This window comes from Amphiura filiformis, chromosome 7 (assembly GCF_039555335.1).
Source record: "Amphiura filiformis chromosome 7, Afil_fr2py, whole genome shotgun sequence".
Classification (NCBI taxonomy): Eukaryota; Metazoa; Echinodermata; class Ophiuroidea; order Amphilepidida; family Amphiuridae; genus Amphiura; species Amphiura filiformis.
In genome coordinates, this window is record NC_092634.1 from 59,492,640 (window position 1) to 59,500,549 (window position 7,910).

The window sequence follows — 7,910 nt, forward strand, 5'->3', positions numbered from 1 at the left end:
CTGACTAATGAACTTGTTTAGCAGCATTAACATTTTACTGAAGTAAAACTGATCCCAGAATGTGAGGAAGGAGGCGGGCGTGAAACAAATTCTTTTTGGCCTAAGGCGACAAAAAACAAAATGTGTTTATAACACAATAATCATGATAATAACATTTTGCAATTGTTTTTGTGTGTTGCTGGGTACAGGTGTTTATTTGTTTGTTTAAATGGTTGCTCTGTGTGGATACACACTTGGGTCCTGATGGGACCAGGCTCAAAAAAATGCTCATGCCAGAGCAAAAAGTCTAAACACATGCTGGCCTATATGGAAAGAAAAGAGAGAAACAAATTTGAAGATAAAGATCAAGGAAAAGAAGGCCACTCCCAACAATCAAGTGAAAGTTACTGTCAAGAGAAAGAAAGCTTCTTATTCAATACATGTTCAACTTATTTTGGAGTGGGGGTAAGTGGGGAGGGGGTAATTTCTGATTGGAAAGCTCCATCCAGGTTAAGCCACTAGTAGTACGCGCGCACACACACGGATGAATACACAAACCACAGTAACCACCATGGATGTACACCTGTATGTCTGCTTGTACACAGCTTATTTCATGTGGGCTTTGTGCTAACACGAAACACTTTCGCTGTCATGATAATGCTCACTTCCACTATTCAAAACATGACATGTACACCAAATACAGCCTGGGAATACAGATCCTGAAAAGGTCTTCTTTTAAAAGGACCTCAACTCCGAAACATTAGGGACGCACCATTAGATTCTCAGGGGGGCATGGGAGTTTGGGTCAGGCAGAATTTTTTTTTTGCCGTCAAAAGGACGGCAAATTTTTTTTTCCGCCTCCGAAGGCAGAATTTTTTTTTAAAATTTTTTTTTAAATTTTAATGTATATCTTTATACAAAATTGGGTGGGGGAAATTTTTTTTAATCATCAGTGAGGAAAATTTTTTTTTCGTCTCACCAGTGGGCGAAGTTTTTTTTCATCTCACTAGTGGGCGAAGTTTTTTTTCCAAAAACTCCCATGCCCCCCTGAAATCTAATGGTGCGCCCCTATTAATAGTGATAGTTTAAAATGCGATCCCCAACCCTTTGTATTCAATTGGTAGAAGTCTCCTGAGTCAGAAAATTCCTGGTACATAGTCACACATAGAAATTGCTGCATTGGTTCAGTCCCGTCGAATGCTGTACCGTACAAATTATATTAAACTGGCTATCACATTTTACATGTAAAAGCCCATATAGCACAACAATAAACGGCAGGGAACCACCGAACAGCACATCTAATTAGAACCATGACGTCGCGTCATCAGTTCAAATTACCTGCAACCAATCGGAATTAAGTCATGATGTACATGTTATGTATTTTTCATGAATGATATCGATCCCCTTAAGGGTAATACCGTAATACGCATAATTTTTGTGGTTATTGAACTTTCGTAGGCCTATGTCTGTGCTATGTGGTGTTTGGGAGAATGGATAGCTTTATCGTGGGTACTTGGTATTTAGGTGGTGGGTTGTAGCATGGTAGGTATTATAGAAGGAGGTTTCACAGAAAAATCCTAATCCACTCAATAGGGTTAAGCCGATTACGCTATTCAACGCTAGTCATCACTTGAATGGATTTAATCAGTGCAGTCCCTCAAACACGGCCTTTGATGTTTATGATCGTTATGCGACAATATCGATCATCTATCTTAAAATTCAATTTAAACAGACCCCCCCAGGTGACCCCTACCGGAAATGCATGGTATTAGTGCCCTTTTGTATCGGTCACATGATCTTCGATTGCGTCATTGTATTTTCGAGTTCAAGTTGATTTACTAGCGAAAACCTGATCGAATTCCCTCATTTCCTTCCAAAGTTACGGTGAATGTATGTATTTTTTCTGATCATGATTAGTAATACTGGCGGGTGTCTGCGGGACTTTTAAACCAGTGGAAATGATTTGGAAAGGTTTTCCAAGACTGGCAATGTTGTTTCTATGATCCGCCAAGCTTGGCCATAAGAAATATTGGCGTTATAAAATTACCGGAAGTAAATCGTTTTCCTTTGTTTATGGTCACGGCCACAATGCTTTGTGGGTAAAAATGACGTCATTCCGCTTAGAAGTCACGATAACGATGGTTCATAACCGGCCAAGCTCAATAGATAAGAAGCTTAGCAAATCGATAGTGCACCATTCATACCTGATTGCTCAGTATCGACTCATAACGATCATAGTACAAAGGGAACTGGGTTCGTGCATTCTCCTTCTATAATACCTACCATGGTTGTAGTAGATTGTAGAGATATACCTAGGTTACCTTGTGGAATCCTCCTCCTGAGAACATCCACACAGGAGTATCGCTGGAGGTTGACTTCAAGTGTTGGCTGGGTCAGTCCAGTAAATAATTAAAAGTTGGGGTTTCTGGGTCGTCATTAAACTTATGTCGTCGTCATCGGGCGTAGGCACCACGGTTTCTATTTCCTCCGCAAAGAAGGACTATTTCATGTCTGTGTATGGGGTCTCATGCAAAACAAACTGATTTTCCCCCCTTCTGCTCCTAATTGGTTTTGGCTTGAAATACTTTGTCCCATCAATTGCTATCCGGTTCATGCTGATTTTCTAAAAGGCTCTTGTTCTGGTCTTGATTCTTCCTTCTTCAATTGCTTCCCAACTGAGCTGCTGTAACATCTCTGTAACACTCGATGTTCGATGAAAATCACCCATCACGAATCTTGCTACTCATCTTTGTACTTTCTCCAGCAGATCTTTGTTCTTTACCGTGCCTGGATTCCAAGCAGCCGAAGCGTATTGAAGGTGGGGTTTCACCAATGAGTTGTAAAGCTGCTCTTTGATCTTTTTGGTACAGATATGAAAATTTCTCATCAGGAAGTTAAGAACTCTTGTAGCTTTTCCTGCTGCATAGTGGGTCTGGACATCCCACTTCAAGTTTTTTTGGATGTGAATACCCAAATATTGTGTGGAGGTGACTTCTTCTGTTGTGGCAAACATTTTGTAGCTTGGGTTCCCAGGCTCTCTTTATCTGGAGATACGCATAACCTTGCACTTGCTGGTGTTAAATTTCATTACGCACAGTTCTGCCCAGCTGACAAGTTTAATCCAGTCTTCTTGAAATTTAGTTTCATCCTCTACTCCACGTATACCCCTGTATACAATGAGGTCGTCAGGAAACATTTTTGCAATGGATGATAAACCATCAACGATGTTGTTGATGAAGGCAATAAAGTCACGTGGCCCGGAAACTGTACCCTGTTTAGGTAGGTTTATATATAGGTGTATAGCTTATAAGTATATGGAAGTAACAATGTAGCCTATAGGTTAGGTATATAGGCCTACACCTTCATCCTTGGTGGTAGTTGGAGCAGGGCCAGTGCTGATTTGGACTGATTGGATCATCAGATCCTTTCATATAACCCAAGTAGGCCTACTGCAATGTCAGTTCCTGCTGTAGTGTAGTATGTTCTTTGTATTTATTTTTTTGATACATTTCATTAAGTTTGGGTATTCAAGGCCAAGCTTCTCCCGTTTAAAGGGATTTTTATTAATTATTCATCATTGAAGAAAAATACCAGGGTTTATCAAATTACATTTATCTTAAAATTTTTATTATGTTACACCCTATATAAATTTTTCCCACCCTGAATATTGTCTGTTTTTGTCACATATCAAATCCTTGTAATGTAGGCTTCCTTTGTGTTTGCACCCCCATATTTAGGATTTTCTTGGGGTTCAGAGGTTGTGCAATGGGGGTAAAATTTGGGGGGGGCAGATTGTTTTTTTGGCAGCCAGGGAGGGGGGGGCAATTTTGGCAAGTCAAAAAGGGGAGGGGGCACAAACCGGGCAAGTGATTTTGAATTTGAGCACACATTTATGGGTCATGTTCAAAACAAAACACTCGAAACAGGCTTAAGAAAACAGTAGGCCTATGGAGACTTTAACATTTTCCTGCTCGCTACAAATACGGGGCCGGGGTGCAAGCAATTTTTACCTTTTTTTAGCCGTTTGGAAATTTTACCACCTGGGTAGTGAGTGACGAATTCCAGAGTCGAACTCGGACTCCTTAAAATTCCCCTTAAATTTGGCTTTTGGAGGGCTGAATGAGTCCAACAATGGACCCTTAAATTTTGAAGCCAACACTACCGCTGGCTACATGATGTATTATAGGGGCCTACTATAGTTTAGCCAATTACAATTATAGAACCTGTTTCTGCACATATTAGGCCCTTCGCACTTGATTATTAGTTTCCTGTTAAGGGCTGGGGTATGAACGTTTGGACAGTATTTATTTTGGGACATCAGAGCACATCAGACATATCGAATTGCATTCTGAATACGAAGAATGTCATTCTGATATCAAATAATTTTGATTTTTGAAATTAGCAATTTAATACACATTTTATGGCAAATCATTAAAATTGATATTTTTGATATTTAACAGTACTTGAAGTAAACTTTATAAATCTGATGATTTATACTTAAAGTGTATGTAGGTGGGATGAAAAGCCGACGATCAATTGAAAATTTTGACCTTTTCAGATTGAAGATATGGATTTTTTTCCCAAAACACCCAAAAAAATAGGTCTTTTTGGGAAAAAAATCCATATCTTCAATATAAAAGGTCAAAATTTTCAATTGATCGTCGGCTTTTCCTCCCAACTACATACACTTTAAGAATATATTATTAGATTTATATAATTTACTTCGAGGACTGTTATCTATCAAAAATTTGAAAAATATCAAATTTTTGTAATTTGTCATAAAATTTGTATTATATTGTGATTTTCAAAAAATTAAAATTATTTGATATCAGAAAGACATGCTTCGTATTCAGGTCCGAGGTGCTCTCAGTCTCATGTCCCACAAAAAATACTGTCGAAACGCAATAAACGCTCATTTTAGATCCCTTAAAGATTTTGAAAAAGGGACGAGGTGACTTTTAATTATTAATTATTAATTATCTTTTATTTTCATTATTTAGTTTGAATTATAATTACAAGCAACTATTGACTCGTTTTGATTAGAGCGGGCATTTAATTATTTCACAACAATATTTGATTTTATAAATAAGTGAAGGTGGAGTTGTACTCTTTGTTCATTCATTATTATTGTTGATATTATTAAAGTCAGAAAATGGCAAGTAGAAGTAGTTGAAAGTTATTTTAATGGAGAAAATAAGAAATAAAAATAAAATAATTAATTATTTTGAGATTTTCAATTTTGGACGCGGGCGGTAAACAGGAAACTAATAATCAAGTGCGAAGGGCCTTATGATGTCAATGACATCAGCAAGCCATTTATTATTTTATTTATATACTGTGTACATCGAGATTGAGACGTTTTAGTGGCTGGCAAAATATGTTACAAATCGCATAAAAATGGAATTACAAATCGCATTACAAATCACATAAAATGCTCATTATTTTCCACAAACAAATAGTAGTGAAAGAAATGTTTATTTTTTGTAGAGCATTTCATGAATACTCATTATGTATCAACTTAACTGAGAAAAATATCAGATTTCCGTAAGAATTAAACTTGCCAAATTCGGCACACTTATTATGCACTGCATTGTGATAAGTATGCAACTTTTTTGGAAGAAGAGGTAGGTACTTTAATAGTTTTCATTTAACATTGATCAGATTCGGATCCAGTTTGAAACTTGGATCAGATTTGGAAAATAAGCGAAACAGATTGGGATGAGGTAATTTTAAGCAAACAAGGGAAGAGGCCTACGCATCATACACTGGAACATGGAAACATTCAAACATTACAAACTAGCGCATTTAGATCAAATTAATGATGCTTAATCGTACTCTTAATATATCAATATACAGGGGAAAGAAGAATTACGCATCGCACACTAGCACAATTAAACATGAATTTACAAATGGAAACATTACATGCATAGGCAGATATACCAGAGTAAAAACTCCGGACATACCTGCCTGTGCGGGACTCGAACCCCAGACCTCTCGCTTGTCGGGCGAGCGCTCTTACCACTGAGCTACACAGACTGTCCCTGCTAAACAGGACTCAAGTCTGGTACTTATGGATATGAGCAGTCATGCGGGGTAAACAACACAAACAACACATTGCATACCAGTGTACGAGATCCATTAATGATGCTTACCCGCCGGCCTAATATAATCATGCAAACAAGGGAAGAGGCCTACGCATCATACACTGGAACATGGAAACATTCAAACATTACAAACTAGCGCACGAGATCAAATTAATGATGCTTAATCGTATTCTTAATAATCAATATACAGGGGAAAGAAGAATTACGCATCGCACACTAGCACAATTAAACATGAATTTACAAATGGAAACATTACATGCATAGGCAGATATACCGGAGTAAAAACTCCGGACATACCTGCCTGTGCGGGGACTCGAACCCCAGACCTCTCGCTTGTCGGGCGAGCGCTCTTACCACTGAGCTACACAGCTAAGGTTACAGAAGTTCAAATTGGCCGGTCCGGTGTGCAAAAAAAATGAATCGGTCCGATTTGTGCTGGTTTGTTCTACATGTGTAAGTGGCTGTGCAATAATGTGTACCCACGGTGGTGAATTCTCAAAATGGTCTGCCAAAATTGCTTGCCCCCCCCCTTAGCCGTGCCAAAAATCTTTGCCCCCCTTTGACGTGCCAAAAAAACGTTGCCCCCCCCCCTTTGACACATGTTAAGATTTTGGGGAACCCGAATTTAAAACCTTAAATTTCGCAATTTCGGAAAATTGCAACTGCGCATGCTCAGCCAGAGGTATCCAGTGGTGTAAAAATCTCAACTTTTTTAATAACTGCGCATCGGTTATTTGGAGGGCATTGTGAAAAATCTAAACATTTTGCCTTTGGAACCGAGGAATATCCCGAGGGCGAGCCCGAGGGATATTCCGAGTCCAAAGCAAAATGTTTAGATTTTTCACAATGCCCTACATATTACCGATGCAAAGTTATTAACCTCATTCATAACCGTCACTTTAATCTCTTCACCTTACAAAATAACACAAAATTTTGCTCAAAAGTTTATAAAAATAGATGATTTTTACATCTTCCCTTGCCAAAAATCGATCAGGCTAAAACAGAACGACCAATAACAAAAGTGCGTATCACAATCTGTGCAAATATGGTAGCGCGCAATCCAAATACAGCAGCCAGCGCAGCAGCGCAGTTTGTTAGGCGCATAATACCGCAGCACGCAGAAGTCAATTGTAATGCGACATTGGAACAATTACGCATTTTGCGGTCAATTGTGAGATATTAATGACCTCGATTTGCGTTCGGCGTTTTACATAAATAATAAAATATGATTGGATCGCACGCATCGTGTTTATTAATGAGGTTATGAATAATAAATGTGAACTAATTGGTCTTGGTGTTAGTTGTACTTCTGTGAACTTCTCTGAAGAGCAGGAGTTTATTTGCAGAACTCAAATTTCCCCGGGCAAATTTCACTCACCGATTGACCCGGTGAAAGCGCTCCGGTGAGTGAAATTTGAGTAGCGTAGAAGTCTTAAATTGCTTCCTATTTACGGTTACTGTTACGTATAAATATACATCATTAAACTAATTTACTATTGTTAATTCTAATAAAGTAGTACCGTAATTTATGCCTATAGTGATATTGACCACTATAAATTTAGCGTTAATTCTGATTAATTGATAGCTGATTAATAACAAACATCGAAGCAGCATTGACGGTCGATCCAAAGATCAAACATTTGTTTCTGGTGCCTAAGCTGTCCAACTATTGGACAGTGGCATTATTTCAAGTCATTCAAAGCAAAGCTTTTCTGAAATCAGACTTGTAATGATAAAATTGGATGGACCATCTAAGCTTCATCTCACCTTCATCTTTATAACAGAAACAATGAAATGTTACAACGACAGACTCACACAGTGTTCTGC